Genomic DNA, 19,268 nt, shown 5'->3' on the forward strand with positions numbered 1-19,268 from the left:
CATGGCCCTGCATCCAGGAGAGCAGAGATCAGCAAGAAGGCCCTTCCTTCACCTGACAGGCTGTTTTCCTGTCTGGAGTTATAACAAAGCACCACAAGAAAGAAGATGGAGAATTCTTGTGAGCACAGTCCAGACATCATGTTTTAATCTCCTTCCCTCCACCTACTCGATCCAAAAGAAAAATGTAACAAACTTGGAAGGGTCCTTCCTGTTGCAAAACCCCACTCCTCCCTTCTAGCCACCCCTTTGAGAGGAAAAGCCCCACGAAGATCTCCTTGGGGTGAGGGGAGAATGGCTGCTTTGCCCCTCCAGCTCTCCTGGCATTCAGAGAGGAGCAGAGGCCCATGCTCTCCACTCAGACAAAGTCCCCACTTTAGAACAGCATCGCAGCGCCTTGAGCTCGTCCCTGAGCACAACCCTTTGAGTCTGAACAGCTCTGCTGGCTCCTGCCTTGGGCAAGGTTTCAGTTTCCCTGTGGCTTGATGACGTGATTTGGGCAGGATTTATGAGACTTAGAAAAAAGCACAATTAATTCTAATGGGCAATGGAGCGGATCTTTGTTTCCTTGCTCTCTTTTCTTCTTTTTGCTGGCTTCTAGGACCAAAGCAATGAGTTGGCAAAAGCCTGCCATGTTGGCTGAAGCCTGAATTTTTAGCCAAAATCTTTGCTCCAAGTCTAGTTGAATTAATTTCCTAACATTTCTAAAATATTTTCTTTTCTATAAGATGACTGAGAAGCCATTGACACTGCAGTTGAATAGCATTCAAAATGCAGCACTCTGTGTCCTGTTGGCCAGCCCCATCTCTGCCAGATCTCCACAGCAGCTGCATCAGTGAGGAAGAAGCAAAGGCTATGCCCCAGGTGCTGAGGAGAGGCGATGGTGAGGTAGAAACATGCCCTCTAGCACAGTGGGAATGGGACACATGCAGGTACCTGCCCTGTGCTCAGGGAGTGGACAAACACAAACCCAAGGCAAAGGAGCACAACCTTTGCTTGAAACCATGTACCCTGTGGAAGGCAAAGCCTGAATCTCAGCTCTGCACATCCTCACATCTAATCACCAATAACTCACTGTTCTGGACCTGTTTTAGCTGTGTCATTTAGGGTAAGACAGGATGCTGTTTGCTAGGTAAATCCAGCTGTCAGCAGGGATCACGCTGCGCTCTGCCACACACGTGCACATCCCCCTCACATGTGCCCATCTGTATCCCATGGAAACTAACTCATTTTCTTACTCCAAAACAAAGACCGGACAGAAAGCATGTGGCTTGGTTTTACCTGCAGGGAAGAGCTACAGAATCAGCAAATTCCGTGTGACAGGGCTAATTCCCTCACAAAGGCATGCTTTGCCCATGCAGCGTGAGGAGGGTGGCAGCCCACATGGGTTAGTTACTTGTTTCTTGCTACATTTCTGAAAAAGAGAGGGAGAAGAAAAACAAAACAAAACACGCGCGCACACACACACACACACACACACACACACATACACACACAAAAAAAAAGCTCTTCAGACTAGCACAAGAGGAAATGAAAAGGGAAACTTTGATGTTTCTCATCCCTGCAAAAAGCCCCGCAGCCAGTTGCAGCACTTTGTCATCACAACTGCTCGGCTTGCGGTCAGCAGCACCGCCATCCCGTCAGGCCTTGCACCAGCTCAATCATTATATCAATAAGGAAGTACAATCACTTAACCACAAAGTCAGTTTCTTTTCTAAGCCTTTGTGTTGCCTCAGAAGGCTTTCAAATAAGATGCTTTCCTGTTTTTGAAACCGGGCATCCGTATGGTTTGCAGGTTACTCAAACGACCTTATCACTTGAAGCAACCCTTGCATGGATTTCAAAACTGCTTACTCTAGAGCTCCCTTCCCCTCTCCACACGTATCTATTTACTCACAGGGATCCTTATTTACAGTGTCTTCTTGCCAAGTGCTGACAGAGAAGAAAAAGCCCTTGGTTACACATTAAGCTTTATCACCGGGGCGTTTATGCCAGACCGCCTCTAAGCACAGCTTGCTGACCGGCCTCATCTTTGGGCATGCCATGGGAAGGTGCCCACTGCACCACATTTCCAGGGGCAGGGCTCCTCACCCTCACCTGGGCCCCACAGGCCACTCAGAGAAAATGCAGGTTTATTTTCAGACAGCATGGTGAGCTCCTTGCAACACCACTAAAGGACAAATCACCAAGACAAAGCTGCTGCTGATTGCAGGGCACAGAGAGGGCTGCCCATAGGAAAAATCCTGACCTAAAACTTACACAGCGTGCAAGTGAAAACCAATTCATCTCCTGGAAAGGGTGAAATGAAGAGGACCGTGATACAAGAACAAGCTGTGCAGAAGATCTGGAAAACCCAGCTTCAAGATGCCTGTTTTGCACAGCAGCTTCAGAGAGATCTGCCAAACGTAACTGTTTCATCTGACAGTCATTTTCTGGCTTAACTTCTGAGCTGGCTGGTGGCCATTACATATTGCACAATAAATGCCTGCAAAATTAATCATGAACTCCTTGCCTGGAACTCCCAGTGCTGCTCTCCTGAAGGGTACCTGCAGGCTTGTGGCTGCACTGCCAGCAGCTCTTCAGCCATGCTCAATAACGGCTCAGCCAGCAAGGACAAACCTTCACGAAAACAGCCCGTGAACTTTACTCTTCCCCTCCTGCTCCTGCAATCTGCTGGCTGGGATGCTCACCTTTGCTTACACATCATGACATCCACATGATAGCAGAGCACACCAATGCTTATCAGCACATCACACTCTGCAGCCATTCTTGTCACAGTAACCACTGAGGTAAGGAAAGTCAGATGTTCAAGGCCAAGGAAGGACCTAGAGTGCCCTCATGGTTAGATACACTGACTTTTGCTCTAGCATGTGTGCAAACATGGGTGGCACAATGTCCACTTGTTGCAGTACTGCGTGAGTGCGATGCTCTCCCCGCATCGCTGGCAAGAGGGCCCTGACTGCAGCAGCCTCAGACCTGCGGGAGCCTCCACATAGGAACCTCCAGATCCAGGGTGCCAGCTCTCGCTGTGCTTCTAATTGAATTGCTCATTTAGAGGGAAAAAAAAAAAAAAGTGAATTGCATTCCTGCTATTTTAATTAGTTCCTCTTATTTTGCACTCCTTGCCAAAAGACTAAATTGAATTGATCAACAAATATCCCAGTGAAATAACAAAGACACCAAGCAGGATTTTAAACATCTCCACAAAAAAGAAAAAATGCCTTTTCCTAACATTCCCCAAACCTATTTCATAGCAAAATGCAAAGGAATAAAACAAGGGTGATTAAAACCAGAGATAGCAAGCAGCAAACATTTTATTGCTATATTTTCTTACTTCTTTTTAACAAGGATAAAAATTAACTTGTGCAACCTCGGCCAGGAAGTGAGCGGATCTTTGAACTCTGCCATCTGGCTGGTGGGATGTGTGTATACACTGCCCCGGGTTACAGGTTAATCCTGCCAGTTCTGGTTATTTGTGGAGGCAGCCGGCCTCTCGCAAGCTTTTTTAGTCGTTGTCACAGAGAAGACTGCAGCTGAGCAAAAGACGACAACAGTTCTGGCTAATCCAAAATCGTCCTCTTCATCACAAGAGAAGATGTTGCAACACACACTGGCGACCCAACCACACGCTGTGAGCGGTGCAGCCCAGCCTGCCGAGCTGCTGCTGGGAGCCAGGCTGGAGCATGCCCAGCAGCTGGGAGCCCCACGTGATGACATCTAGCTCCATCTGGTGCTGTGCTCTGGCCCCCCTGGGCACTTTTCCATCCAGCCTTGCAAGCAGCTGGATCAATTTACTCTAGCCTACAGTGTGCTACGCAGGCACAGACTGAAATTATTACTCATGGAAATCCCCTCTGCTTCAGTGCTTTGAACGAGGCATCAGGTAGCTTTCAAGCTCCTGACAATTAGTAGCCTTTGGTTGAGGGAGAGCAGCGTAAACACGCTGGAAGCTATGGGTTTCAAAACAGCTTGCTTAGCTTCTAGTAAATTAAAGGGAGTGGGCGGTTGAGGCACACAGTAATATTATCCAGCAGAGTGTGGTCTTCATTGACGTCACCGGACATTTTTATTCTCTCCTTGTCTCTGTCTGCCTGCAAGAGGCATGGGGAGGTTAGCTTGGTGACGGCAGCGTGGCTCACACCGCCTGGAGCTGCCAGCTTTTCATTAAGGCCGGGAGCAGATGCTGCCATACTGCAAATAGCAAGGCAAAAATACACGCAAGTCATCTCAGAGGAGGTAAAACTGCTGGAAACAGAAATCTTGCTATACGTACTTCTCTTCATGTTGCATGATTAACTGCTCTGACTAAGACAACGCTCTTCCTGTGGCCAAGCACACATCCTCCTCTCAGATTTTGCTTGAAATAGCATATTTGACCATGACCCCTCCCCTGCAGCTACTGTGCTCATCCCAGAGTAGTGCTGTGGTGTCTGTGACTGTGTTTTCTCAGTGTCACAGATCTCCTTATTTTCTCTGAGCCCCCACACTTCAGGCTGCATTCATTGTACGAAAGCTGCCAGCTTTGCACTGAAAGTATGCCAAGAAGTTTAGCAGAAAAAAATTGTTACGCTTGCAGCAAACTTTTAGAAACATGAACTGCATGTGAGCATGTGCAGGGGTGTGCCTGCAATGTTTTCATGCACCGCTATTTGTACACTGCATAAAAGCTGCCTGGACAGCAATAAAGGGATGCGCAACACTGGAGAAAAGTATTGCAAGTAAGAAAACCGACCCACCTTAGGCCCAGAGATACCACACTGCCTACAAAATGCAACAGTGCAGCACCTACATTTTCTGTGCAAAAAAACTTTGAAACATAAAGCCTACTCAGGCCAGAAGTTTTTCAGGTTCACAAAAGACAAAAGGGACTTTTTCACAACAAAAATGTGTACTAAAGCGGCTCTGCCAGATTCTGACTCAACACAGACACATGCATACTTTTCAAAGTGGAAGATTTTTCCAGTAATCTAACGGACTGAATGAGCTCATCATGACCCACTGAGCAAGTTTTCTTAGTATTCCTTTCAAGCAAGGGAATAGCTTTGGTGTTTGCACTCATTTGACTTTTCCTCTCTTCCCAAAACTTTGTTCCTCTCATAAACCACCCTTTCCATCAGGCTTCTTGTGCTAAAAGAGCCATTTTTTCCCCTGTGGGGCCACAGGACCTAAGTAAATATCGTTGGGCCATTAAGAACCAGCTGCATTAACGAAACAACAGTGCAGGCACCACTGCATTTTAGGATCTCCAGGACAAGCGAGGGAAAAGAGGACGTCTGAGGAAACCGAGATGTGTGGCCATTCCCCACAACCCCACAGAGATAGACAGTAGGATACCATGCAGAAGGAAATGTGTGTAAGTGGAAGAACAAGTCCTGTGATAAATAAATTATATGGTCTCTAACCTTGGCACCTTCTCCTTGTCCATTTCCCGGTCTACCAATTTCCTTGCAACCATCCATGCAGCTGGGTGGCACTCTACCTGCTCTTCTGAGGGGTTTTTTGTGCTGCTTTCTAAAACTATGAATCTGAAATTTGAGGGTACACAAATTGCTGCAAAGGTTGAAGAGCAAGGTCTTGAACCAAGTCATGTTTGGGAGGGAAACTACAGTTCCCATGGGGCCACTGCCATAGACCTGGCCTTGATGCAAACAGGGCACTCCTTGTACTCCGAATTGCAGATTTCTTCAGATAAGCATTGCACAGCACCACTCTGCTCTGCAGAGAGGCTGCTGATGTCCCCTTGAGTGCCTTGTCTTTCAGGATTCATTCTCAGCCTGTATCAGTGCATTTTAGGAAAAAAACAACACAAGGGATTAAGAGCTGCTCATAATTAGAACTCTGCAAGGCAGTGCCTGCAGGTTAATGGATGCTTTATCTCCAAGCTGCACTTCTGAGCTGTAGCCACCAACCTATGCTCCCTTCTTTCTGCAAATGGAAAGTCCCTGCTGCTTTACACAATAGCAAAAGAAAGTTATCCTATGGATTTGTGGCACAGTTTAGTGGGCATGGTGGTGATGGGTTGATGATTGGACTAGATGCTCTTAAAGGGGTTTTTCCATCTGTAATGATTCCATGACTTTGAAAGAAGAGTATTTGTGAATAGGTAAATGCTAAGCAACACCTTTGCTTAAAGAAAGCATTCTCCCATGGTCAGACCTGACAGTACAACCCAGGCTGCAGCCTATTTTTCCTCCACTATCTCACTGAGGCCAATGGGAGAAGACCCAGTGCCCTGTCTCATGGCATCAGTGCCCTGGCCTGTATGTTCAGAGCTCAGCTGCAGCCATAACGGTCTCAAGCATCATTTGCCCAACCCGGGAAGATGAGGTGGAAAGGAAATCCACAGGGGTTCTCCACTTCCCCTTTTCAGCCGTGTTTTGAAATATGGTCAAGTCCTGGCCATGCAGATCTGCAGAGCTATGTTCAGCCACCATGCCATGTGAAAGCAGAGCTCAAGCTCAGGTTTTGTGTTCCAAATAAGACTGAGAAAAATGTCCCAGCTTGTTCTGTTGAACTGAGGCTGCCAATGTACAGTGGTTTCATGACACAGGACCTGATGGCAGCTGCCAACTCATTTTGTGCTGGCCACTAAACAGCCTCTTATTACCATAAGTCTGAGCCCCCACCTTGCAGAGTTGGGAACAAGACCGTCGTGTGTAGCAGTGCTTGTCACCCCGGATAAACGTAAGTGGAAATGTTAAATGTTCCACAAGCCTGGCCCCTGGAAAGCATCCTTTGGGACTGCTTCTGGCAAACTCCAGTGAGGAGCATACAGCTATGGAGGGCTGCATATCTCAGTCTGTAACCAGACTCTTCTTTACAGAAATGCCTTGGATTCTTATGGCCCTTGCTCTCCCTCTTTGCAGAGCCTTCCAAGATGGTATTTCTGTGCCCAAATAAAGGTCAGGGTTCCTGCTCTGATAAATGAGGACTGGCTAGGGGCAGATTCAGCTGACAGTGTCATCTGATCCGCGCAGCTGTGCATAAACCCTGAACCAGTTCCCTTCTTATGTCCCTTTTGGGCCAGGCACGAAGCTTGGGGACATCTGTTAGTTCCTGAATTACAGCGCGCGTGCAGTAACGGCCATGCCCCTGCTTGGAGAGCTCATGTTTGTTATTTTCCAGACTTTGCATCATCTACACACACACAGCTGGACCGCAGCTTCCGGTCACTGCATCTACCATATGCAGCTGCTGGAGTGAATGGAGGCACCGCGAGCATATGGCTGCCCGACCCAAAAAATAAAAATAAAAGGAAGACATTTGCATTTCCTCTTTTCTTGTCTTGCTAAATCCTTCCCTTCAAGAAATTATGCAAAGCTCTGCTAAAGCAGTGTTATACCTGCCATGAGTGCAGCAGACACAGCTGCTGGGGAGGTCTCAGAGCCATCCCACATACTCAGGCATCTCCACACAATCCACGTTGCCTTGAAAATTTCACAGTGGTCCACGGGACAGAATGAAGCTTTGCTCCACCAGCCCAACACACAGCTTGCTTACCCAGAGGAATGCAGCCAGCAGTGCTTTGGTGCTTCTTATGCCCCAGAGAAGCCTTCTAGTCCCTGCCACAGCCTCAGTAGTCCTACCAGCTCTGCAGGATAGCAGTCTCAGCCCATTGCCCGCTGCATCCCCCCCAACCCAATGCTCCTTGCACATCCCTGTGGGATCACACTGCCCAGCTCAGCAGCACTGAATCATCACCAGCTAAGGCTGCCCACCCCAGCTGGAGACTGCAGGGCCAGGCCTTGTTGCAGGCGTGCTGCTGTGTTCAGCCACCTTGGTGTCACTGCCAGCTGAATCAAGCCCCTCTACAGTCCTCCCAAAACCCCTACATTCCCAAATTTTGAAGAGCAGGAATATAAGCCTTGTAAATCAGAAAATCTGGCCCTGAACGCATCCAGAACTCATGATCAAATGCTTCAGAGTATTTAAGATCCAGGCAACATCATTCTCCAAAGGGCTCCTTCATTTAAGTCAGTGAAAAGGTAGAAACTTGTACTGCAGAACAACAGAGGCCTTGGAAATCTGCGCGAGGAAAGACAACACAAAATGGAGACACCAACAAACAGTCTCCTCAGGACAAGCAAGAATGAGAACAGCCTCCATTTTCTGTACTTGGTGCTTAAGATGACCCCCATCTGATCCACAGATGAAAACTCCACAGCCCATGATGTACCAACTCCAGAAGAAACAGCTGTGCCTGTCCACCAGCTCTCAGCCCTGAGGTACCCGCAGCACTGTGGCTGGAGACTGCAGGCCCAGTGTAGGCATGAGTCTGGCACACAGCACTGGGACTGACAGCCTGATATCCATATCATCAGCATACAGTTATGGGCTTTCTTTGGGCTAACTGCAGCATGGCTCTGCAGACAGTCAGTGTGATCCTGTAGAGCATCTTCCATTTTGGTCTCTTGCACAATGCATCCAGCCTGTGCACTCTGAGACCACCCCATGATGTAACCCAAAGCAGAATATGTGGGAACAACAAGAAGGTTTGCTCTGGAGAGCATTCTCCAGCTGAACCAAGCTGGTAACAGCAGCAGATCCACCTTATCCCTCTGACCTGGGCACACAAATGGAGGAGGAGAAGGGGCTAGTACAGGACAGAGTCACAGCACTACTGTTCACCATAATTAGTACAAGCAGCCCAAGAAGCTCCATTCTGATGCCCTGCAGAATAAGTGCCCGCTGCTCTCCCCACTACTGCCAACCCATGTACTTCCCTCCACCACACAGTACAGGAGGCACAAGTAAGAGCACAGAGGGCAGGGTCCAACCTCATCTCTCAGTCAGCCCATCCTCCTTGAGGAGACAGCAGTTGTGTGGACTGACATGCAGCCCAGGCAGCTCCAGCCAAGAACTACTGCTAGAAAGATAGGAAACTTCGTTATTGTAAAAGCAAGAGGTGATGGTCATGCTACAGCAAGGGGCTTGTGACGTTACACACAGTGGAAAGCATAGCAATGGAAGCGTAGTAGTGAAGCCCTAACCTGTACCAAGTAAGGATATGCTCAAATGCAGCAGCTGTAGACACAGTAACACAGGAAAGAATCTACTTACCCTTTGAAGGCCTCAGGAATGCAGGAACCCCCAGAAAAGTACCCTTTCCTCCCCTGCCAACTTTTAAATGAGGTCTGGGAAGAGGTGGATCCTGGCTCCACTCCTTCTGGGTACTCAGATGCATTGCATGCACCTGAGCTCCCCTGGGTTGGTCCTGCCTTCCCACCAGGTGCTCAATCACTGATTCAGGCTATGACTTAGCATTTCTGTTACAGGGCTCCAGAGTGGTTTCACCACCAGCATGTGAGGTACGGCCATATCTCTAATAGCAAGTGTGACATAGCTTGGGCATCCCTCTCCAAGACCAGCACTCAACCCACTTCTGTGAGATAACGTCTGTACGGTTGAGATGCCTGCGGGTAAGAGAGCATAAGGGTTAGTTTTAAGAAGCCAGTAGTACCTAGTCTGAAGCATTACTGCAGGCATACGAGCAGATAACCCAGGGGTTAGACAACTGTCATAAGAATCATTCTCAAGTAAGGCCCAGATGAAAACAAAAGTGTCAATTTACAAAATCCAAACCAAGCAGCAGTTGCAGAAATTTATGGGACTTGTCCATAAAGAACAGCAAAGATCCCAACGCCTCCACTGATCTGGCACTTTCAGCCTGTAGCTGACCCATGCACCAAAATCTGATGCTCTGACTTACGCAGTTCTCCAGCTGTGGGCCCATTCATGTTTCCTAAGTTGTGAGGGAGGGAGCATTTGGGATGACATGCTCACACTTTCTCTTCTAACCTAACACAGTCTTTGGGGCTTTTCTGTATTCCTGGCTCCTCTCCTCTTTCCATCTGGTGCTGTCCTGGGACAGCCCACACCACCAGATACAAAAGGTTTCTCTTTTCCATTGTACTGCTGTCTGCCTGCTTAAGCCTGTGTGTGGTCAGTGCCCTCTGCAATGCTTCAACAGGGCAGCTGCAGTGAGAAATGTGTTGAGCTGAAGCAGGAGAGGAAACGGTGGTCAGGCAAGGGGCATAAATATTTAAGAAAATGCATCAAAGCTATGGAATGAGGATGAAAGGGATTAATGTTTGTTTTCAGAGATGTGCAAAACTCAACTAGCCATGTCTCTGGCTTTATGGGGAAGAACAGAGACAGGAAGATAAAAGCAAACACTTGTGACAGGGAAGGTGGTGCAAAACCAGGAAAGTGCCAAGCAGGAATGTTTTGAGTGCCACGAAAACAGCAGGGCCATGCTGAGCAGCCAGATGCCCAAGGAGTGTTATTTTTGGACAGCACAACTGACTTGGAGGGAAGTGTGACATTTACTGAGTCACCTCCACCACTTCCTGCAACACCTGGAGCTGACTCTAAAAGCTCTCATTTAGATACTGAGAACTCACTCACTGCTCAGGCTCAAAATAACACAGTTTACTTTCATTTTTTTTTCTGCAAAGCTCTGCTGAAACCACGACGTGTGATGCAACAGCCTCCGGTGCAGATCCCACCGCCGTGTGCTTTTCACTATGAAAAAGTGATTTAACAGTCATCAGTCATCTGTGGCTTCTCCAGGAGGTAATCAGTGACATCTTACTGCGTCCTCCCTGGATCCAGCAACCAACTGTAAGAATTTCTATTTCAAAGCAGCCTGAACTGTGCTGCATCTTGAGCCTGGATTGAGCTTTTCTCCGTTTCCTCTGACTGCAGTGAGCTGCAGCCTCCTCCAACCCAAGCACATGCAGCATTGCTGCAGCACGGGCTGAAGCCGTTTTGAAGGACAGCACTGAACCTCTCCACCGCAGTGAAGGGTCACTTATTTCTCCAGAGTCCTGCCTGCCCCTGCCAGAGCCTTCCAAATTTGACCAACATCTTCAAAGAGAAAGAAATTAAAAGAAAAGCCAATTTGAGTTCATATATATATGGTTTCAGATTTAGTATATTCTTAGACATTTTCTTACACATATTCTTATACATCCAAAATTATACATCCTTCTTATACATCCATGATAAACAGTGCCCTGGGCAACCTGATCTCATGCTTGCAGCAGTGGTTGGCAACCCTGCCGGTGACAAGGGATAGAGACTGGATGATCTTTGAGGTCCCTTTCAACCCTAGCCATTCTATGATTCTATGATTTCTTCTGCTTCTGAATATTCCCCTTGCTAGAGCTGTAAAACTCCAATGGATTCAGAGAGTATGAAACCACTGAGGCTTTAATCCTCCCACTCCTGTTTTGCTGTTTAGTCTATTAATGTGAAAAGGACAGATTGTGTCCATTTCACATTAATACCACCTTGGTATTATAGAAATTGCACAACATTTCACATAAATCCAGAAACATTTTCAGTGCTTCTGTCAAAAGCCAAAGCTGAATAACAACCATTTTGGCCTTACAAAAGTGTAATCGTTCATTAAGAGCAGTTCTGGTCACAGAGAATTCGCCACTTAAGCCCAAGTGCCTTCATTGTCAGGGCAGCTATTGAAACAACTGCTTGGACAGGATATGACATGAATGTTTAGTCTGTGTGGAAAAAGAAGAAAAAAAAAAACAACATTGAATCCTAGCTTCCGGAAAACAGCCAAGAGCTTTTTTCACTGCGTAGAAATGTCAAAGGTGAGGAAAGACCAGGCTTCCTCTAAGCAGAATGTCTCCTCGTGCACCACCCACCTGTGGAAGCAATGTGTGCAGGACTCTGGCTGCAGAGCCAGACAAGCATCCTGCTAGCTTTCCTGCACCACCAGTGATAGATCTCACCTGCCATTTCCAAGTTCACCTCTCCCTGACTTTGTCTGCCCTAGGTCCTGGATCCTGCCCATGGGGAGCTGCTTGGATGCTAAATTAAGGGTATTTTTTCACTCTTTGTTTTTGCAGTAGAGGGTTTGAGATCCACCTCCATTAAGCCAAGGTGTGAGAAGTTGGCCAGCCAACTGAGAGAAGTGTTCCAGTGGAAACTGGACAACAGTAATCCTTCCTCAGAAATGAGCGCTTAGGTTCTGAGGGTGCAAAATTTTACAGATAGTAAGTGAGGCTTGGCCGTGGAAATGTGGAGAAAGGACAAAAACTACTCCTTTCGTATGAAATATGCAATTATCTCATGGGCAATTCCACTTGAGAGTCAAGCAGGAATAAAGGCCTGGGAGTGACGAGAGCCGCAGAACCATGCTGCTCAGCCAATGCATTCTGATCACAACCCCCAGGGACCTGCTGAGGAGTGGCTCTGCAGCACTCATTGCAGTGCAATGAGAGATGAGTACACACCGTGTGAAGAGCAAACCCACTGGTGTGGAGACTTCATAAAAGCTCCAGCTGCATGAAGGAGCTCTCTGCAGAATCTAAATTTGAGTGGAGACTTCAGTTGTTTTCAATCTCCTGCTTGTTTCTTTCATCTGGGATATTGACTAAAAGGTGCAGAGAAATGTAGCACGGACAATAAGTGGACTATTTTAAAAAAATATCATTGCTGTGTGGAATCTCCAGGTATTTGGAGGTTTCAGACAGGTGCACCACTGGACATTCAGTGCTGAAAAATGAGGTTGGACAGAAGACAATGAAATGATCTTTTTTCCAGCTGGACTTACTTTACAGCCTGTCAGTCTGCCACCCTAAATGAGAGAGAGAAAAAAACATTTGTGATGTGGACCTGAGTTGAGATTTTCTGATCGACACTTTTTTTTTTCACTCTTGCTGCTGGTAAGCCTGGGAATTTTTTTCAGCGAGCCCTTGAAAACCCAGTTTGAGTTGTGAGGCTCAAGGTGAGAACTGTGAAGCATACTTGTGCTTCCTTTATTGTGGGCTTTGCTGGAAGAAGAGGCAAGCTGAACTTACACTGCAAGATGAGGTTGATCACTGGGGAGATGCAGAGGCAAGAAAGAAGAGAGTCTCTCAAGGAGCCTGCAGTGGGGCTATGGGGGCAAGTCTGGGTGCTGGGTGCATGGAAACCTCCCATGCTGGTAGGGAGCAGGATCCTGTGCACCACAGCGTTCTTCACAGAACTGCAAGAAATGATAATTTATAGTGAATCCTTCCTGATTAAAGAGCATAAAGCTCTGCAGTTAATCAAGCTGATTAAACGAATCAAACTTGTTAAGAATGGTTTTATCAAAACATTTACATTTCTTTAGAGCAGAGATTCATGTGTCTTTGCATTGCAAAGTACACAGGTTGCCATGAGAGGACTAGGAAGAGGACAGGGAACATTAACCATGTGAAACACCAAGCCTCCTCCGCTGCCTCTCCCAGCATTCATTTAAACAAAGGAACTCCCTAGGCCATTAATTTTGTTACCCTGCAGGGTATCCTTTACCTTCTGGAAATAGAGACCTCACTGTCCACAGCAAGAGGCCTTCCTGACTTGTGGGTACTTCATCTCCAGGCCAAAGTGCTGGAGGAGGTCCTGAGAGAGAAGAACCCTTTCCTGGCCCATGATGTCCCTCCATGGCATGCATCCAGGTGGAGCAGTGGCCTCTCCCCTCAGGTCTGAGACAGTCTAAAGAAAAAATAACAACACAAACTTTTTCATAGCTTCAGTCCCAGCAGAGATAGGTCCAGTTAAGGTCTTGGTTGCCTAACTTCTAAATTTAGCCACTCAAACCTCAGCTGTAACTCTAGAGATATATACTGCTGTGGAGCACCAAAACTACAGTTCCTCTGACACATTATGTGCTTCAGAGCAGGAGTGGTGAGGTCCCATGTACCCACACTGCTCCAGGGTGCTCCACCAATGCGTCTCCCATAAGCTACCTCTGATACGGCTGAGCTGGCCATGCTGTGCACAGACAGACCAAGCCGTGAGGGCTCGCCACAGGCTGAGCAAGCATCCAGAGTTTTCTGATGGAGAGAGAAAGGCATCTCTCACATCTATTTGAGGATCAGGTGAATAATCTGTGGAGGTAGGTGGCTGCCTCCTGTCTGGAGAGCAAGTCATGGCGAAGGGACTTGGGCTGCAAACCTCACTTCTAGGCAGCAACAATACAGCAGTGCTCCCATACTCCCAGTGACACAGATACTGGTGGGCAACGAGCTGAGTCCAGGAGTTACAGCCACAGCAAAATCCGGCACATTGAGGACTTGAACAGAGAGACCACAGGAGCCAGACTAAAGCAGCAACGGGAAAGTGCTTCTTTTTTCTCCTTAAGAGCATGTTCCAAGGGAAGATCTGCAGATTCAGCATCTTACAGCCAGTTCTGCTTAGGCAAAGACAAACTTGGCATGGGCACTCTATCTTCCTTGCCATATGCTCTATTCGTTCGAGAGTTGTTTTTCCTGCAGGGGAGGGTGGATTGGCAGGTATGGAAAGATATTCATTAAAATAACTTTGGCTGTTTCCTTGTGCTGGAAACAGTTTGATTTTTACCATCTCCAGTTTGATTTTTAATTCTCATGCTCAGAACAAGCCTGGAACAAAGACATTTCTCTGGGAGCATGACAGATACTTTCAGAAGGAGTGTCTGAAAGGCCACACTCCCCATGCAGCAGCTCATGGTGGCATATTTCTAAAGAGAGTGGTAGAAACCAAGAGCCTGGTAATAAAAGTCACACACATTATGAAAGCAAACATATTGACATGCAGTGCAACAAGCTGGGCTTCCATAAAGTACCTTATCTGCTTCTGTGCAAACCACTTGCCTGGTTTTCAAACAACAGGTTTCTTGGAGAATGCGTGAACTAAATTACCTATTGCATTTTGCACCGCTTGTCAGATGAATGAGATCCTTTTCAGTGGAAGGACAGACATTTGACTATTTTAGGTTCAAGGATTCTGACCAGTTTCTTCCCAAAAGTGGCTGGAGTTGAATAGCCGAAGAAAATGCAAGCACTTAATGGGGCTTAAATGCTGCAGGGAACTGCACAGAGATGGACAGAGCCTGAGGGGCAGCAACAATCTCCAGGACCAGGACTTAATGCTCAGAGAAAGTGCCAGAGCTGCTGATAGCAGCCATTGTGAATGTACATGCACGTTCTGCTCTTTAAACGTACATGTTATTTTCAGTTAAAAAGAAGCTCGCATTCATTGTCAGATTTCTATGATTGTTCTGCACCAAATGGCTTCCAGGTCTCTCCATAGGCTCTAGCTCATTTTCATTCACCTCTGCAAACAAAGCTTTGAAGGATTCAGATCTCAAAAAGAGAAAACTCAGCATGGCAACCACAGGAAAACTGGGTGGATCAGATATTTCCTGCAGTTTCAGAGCAGCTCCCAGTCCCCTGCTTAGGGCAACACAACAGGAGCTGCCTGGAGACCCCGTGCCTCTGTCTTTCCCTGCCTGGGATGCCAGGTCCTCCTGTCAGCCCGCTGTGTGCAACTCACCGCTGTGTTCAGTGCAGCTGTATGTGGGAAGGAATTGTTTCCCAGGATGATGGAATACAAACCTACAAAGCATTTCTTTTTACAAAAGAGTTCTTTTGGATTTAGTAGTGAGGAAGGGAAGAATGACTGAGCTGTATATTCTTGTTATGATTTTAGACTCATAAATGATCCTTCTGAGATGGGGGATTGAGAAGGAGAACAGCATCCAAAAAGCTCCCACCTGGAACATGGGCAATGCAATGAAACGTATTTGGAGAAATCTCTGAACAGAGAAAACAACTGCAGGCACTTGCATGCCAAAGAAGACATTGGCAAACTGGGCAGCATTCAGCAAAGAATAACAACAGAATCACTAAGTAATTAAATAACTAAATATTAACATTATAGTATTTGTTATGATTTATAATATTTATTATAAATAATAAATTAAATAACTAAATATTACAGGTTGAGTAAATAAATCCCATAGAGGGTGATAAAATCATTTGATGTTGTCACCTTGAAGGGGAGCATCCCTGTCATGTAGTGAGCATCTGGGTGCCCTTAGGAGCAGAAGTGGGATCCGTCCATGAGAGGGGCTTACCAGGGATCAGCGGTGGGTGGAAGAGGTCCTCCTTCAAGAAGGGCCACTATTCAGGGGCTGATCTTCTGGAAGAAGCTCCCAGCAATAGCTTAAGACACGTGTTTCAAATTCTTCCCTTTACTTTTCCCACAGATGCAAAGGAAAGAGAAATCCCACATTTCTCTTCATGCTTTACCGTGGTTTGCCAGTACCAATCAGCTACCCAAAGGCACAGAGGCAGGATGCTATGAGCACACGTACTCCTTCCTTCTGGATCCATCCACAGAGTCTAAGTTTGCCATTCTGCCACCTGAGCACTGCCTGCAGTGAGAGTTGCATAACGCCTCCATTAATGACTGCTTTCCCTTACTTAGAGCTCTGCCAAAGCTCAACTGCTCATGCTGAGAAACTCTGTGCTGGAAGTGTGCCTCAGGCAGGCTCTTTTGGTAATTTTAAGCTAAAATAATTCAACTGTCTCCCAGAATAAGATTAGCAAGATATATGTTAGCTTGTTCTGTTCAAATAGAGAGATTAAGTGCCTCAGTCTTCAGAGACCAGCACTGACACTTAGCCAGGCAACCGGAATCTGCCTTTGTGACTGTCGGAAGCTTTCCCACCTGTGGCCAAGTTCAACCCATACTGCCATAGCACTAACATCTTCTTCTGACACTGTGGGCCAGCAAAACAAAATAGGAGGCACTATTTTTGGCATTCGATCCTGCAGCTAAAAGCAGCTCTATCACAATGGCTATGCAAACAGGAGCTGTGCTCAGATGGCAAGGGCAATTTTAAATCAAGTATTTCCTAACTACTGAGTGCTTGATCCCACAGACTTCCCATACTTTCAACCTGCTTTGGGTTTGTGTTATTTCCTCGATTTACGGGCAGCGACCTGAAATAAAGCTGCAGGAATGCCATGATGCGTCCCAGCAGCCATGGGACTCACCAGCTGCACTGGCTCTTGTTTTCCCATGTTAATTCCACAGTGCTTGAAAAGCAGATGAACTGAATGCTGACAAACCATCAGTCTCTGCTGAGGGAGCAGGCAAGAACGAGTTGCAGCCCTTGTCAGTGGGTTCCCCAAATATTTGCTGACAACAGAGAACTCCCACATGGCAGAAACCCCCAGGGCTGTTGCATCTCTTCTCAGCTGGAAACATGGTATTCTGAGTGCATCTCCACCCTCTGCTCCAGCACTGCAGCATCCCTGTCAGTGTGGAAAAACAAATTCAAAGAGCTGCCGCTCCACACCTGCAGCGCGAGGCTGCAGCACTTCTCCCAGCCTCTTGTCAGTGATTCAGCTGCCAGACCTGAACAAGTCTCCACTGAGCAGGTGCCTTCAGAAAATACAGCCTCTGCCTCTCAGAAGTTTCTCTTGAGTGCCTGGGATCTGAGGCTGTTGGTTTTTTTTCTAAGGTTTCTTAGCTCAACCTTTTTTTCCCTGTGAAGAACAACCAAAGGCAAATTCCAGATATTTGCCAAATCTCAGGTCTCTGCTCCAAAGGCAGAAAGTACTGGAATTTCTCAACTGATCAATTTTAGAACGTTTGAATATGAAGAAAAAAGATTGTTCCTCTCCTCTCTTTCTTACAAGCAAGCAAAAATATTTTTGCTGAAGCTTCCCAAACAGATTCAGCTGAGGACAGATACTCAGAGCAGAACATGTCAACTCAGCAGTAAGCTGTTGGGGCTCCCAGGGGCTGGAGGCAAAGAAACAATTGGTCTTAAAACAAGAAACAATGGGCCTTGAAAATAGAGACGCCACAGTCATCAGACACATGCAATTTAAACAGAACTTCTGTTGAGCCAGGAGCAGAAAGAGCAGCACAGGTGCAGTGGATATGCTCTATGCAAGGAGGCCATGTACATGGTTTCATGCAAAAACAAAAAAAAACAAACAAAAAAAATCAAGCCTCCTTACTCTTTTCTACTCTCTAACTCCTCTCTGCATTGCTCCTACTATTCTCTTTCCATTCTGTCCCTTCCCATCTCACACCCATTTCCCCTCCTTTGGAGTAGGATCATCACAGCCCCACATGCTGATGGCGGGTGTGCAAGGCAAGGGCTGCAGCAGTGCCTCCCCGAGCCCAGCCAGCAGCCTTGTGCCCCTTCCTCCCCTTGAGAGGTTCACACGGTTTGGTAAGCAAGCTTCCTGCCTCCTGCCCAGTCAGCTCTCTATTCATAGGCAAACTGCACTCCTCTGTTTGGCTCCCAGAGAAGATTAAGTATAAAAAGCTCTGAAAGTCTTGCTGCTGAGCCAGCAGGAAACTCAAACTGCTCAGAGCATGGGAACCAATAGAACTGCAATGGCTAGCACAACAGGTATTGTTTGGGAGGAAATCCCTGCAGCAGGCACAGCTGCCTACACACACACACACACACACGCATACATACATAACACATAGCACATATTGTTTATTTATGTGTATGCACAGTAAGGGTATGGAAAAGGAGAAGGCTGGGGAAGGGCCAGTGGGTTGAATTGGGTTGATCAGCAGTATTCAAGAAAGACTAAGAGAACTGCTCAGCCTAGCCAAACAGCTGCTTTATTACCCAAATAACTGATCTGTCCACACCATATGGGACCTCATAGAATCATAGGATCATTAAGGTTGGAAAAGACCACTAAGACCAACAAGTCCAACCTCTAACCCACCCCCACCATGCCCACTAAACATGTCCCTCAGTGCCACATCTCCATGTTTTTTGAACATCTCCAGGGATGGTGACTCCACCACCTCCCTGTGCAGCCAATACCTCACTGCTGTTCCTGAGAATGTATCCTAACATCCAACCTGAACCTCCTCTGATATAACTTGAGGCCATTCACTCTGGTTCTATTGCTTTTACCTGGGAGAAGAGGCCAACCTCTGTCTCGCTACAGTTTCCCATCATGTAGTTGTAGAGAGCGAAGAGGTTCCCTGAGCCTCCTCTTCTTCAGACTGAATGATACCAGTTCCCTCAGCCACTTCCCTTAAGACTTGTGCTCCAGACTCATCACAGGTTTGTTGCCCTTCTCTGGACACACTCCAGGGCCTCAATGCCTTTTTTTGTAATGAGAGGCCCCGAAGGCACCTCAAAATAAGGTAATGGTAAGTTAATCTAATCAGGGATTTACTGCTTCCACTGCACCACACCAAATTCTAACACAGATAGAGTCTACCTGCAAATATGTTAAAGCTGGGACGGCAGGGGAGGGGAGGGGAGAAGGAGTTTGAATTAAAAGGTTTTTTTTGTTAGGTTTTTTTTTTGCTTTTTTTTCTGCTTTTTTTTTTTTTTTTTTACCAAAAAGGGAATAAAAGCTGTGGCAAAATAGCCCAGAAACCCCACATTCAAAAGGAGTTATGATATTTAACAAGACAATGGAGATCTATAGAGCTCTCTCTCTATAGATGCTAAG

The 19,268-nt window shown here is 46.8% G+C and overlaps 1 long non-coding RNA gene across 2 annotated transcripts in view; it reads right to left on the reverse strand.

Annotated features, from left to right (window-relative positions):
* Positions 1 to 3,280: 3,280 nt before the first annotated feature.
* LOC128075334 (uncharacterized) overlaps positions 3,281 to 19,268 on the reverse strand; it is a 44,388-nt gene continuing 28,400 nt past the window's right edge. Inside the window, exons 5-9 of one of the 2 annotated variants that reach the window (XR_008203760.1) lie at positions 13,303 to 13,485; positions 12,825 to 12,991; positions 9,058 to 12,601; positions 8,775 to 8,860; positions 3,281 to 8,022 (exon numbers count right to left, since the gene is read on the reverse strand). This is a non-coding gene — a long non-coding RNA (uncharacterized LOC128075334). Of the gene's footprint in view, positions 8,023 to 8,774; positions 12,602 to 12,824; positions 12,992 to 13,302; positions 13,486 to 19,268 lie in introns of both variants that reach the window. The other variant, XR_008203770.1, reaches the window with a different exon arrangement.

Source organism: Tympanuchus pallidicinctus, unplaced genomic scaffold (genome assembly GCF_026119805.1).
Source record: "Tympanuchus pallidicinctus isolate F22 unplaced genomic scaffold, pur_lepc_1.0 scaffold1, whole genome shotgun sequence".
Lineage (NCBI taxonomy): Eukaryota > Metazoa > Chordata > Aves > Galliformes > Phasianidae > Tympanuchus > Tympanuchus pallidicinctus.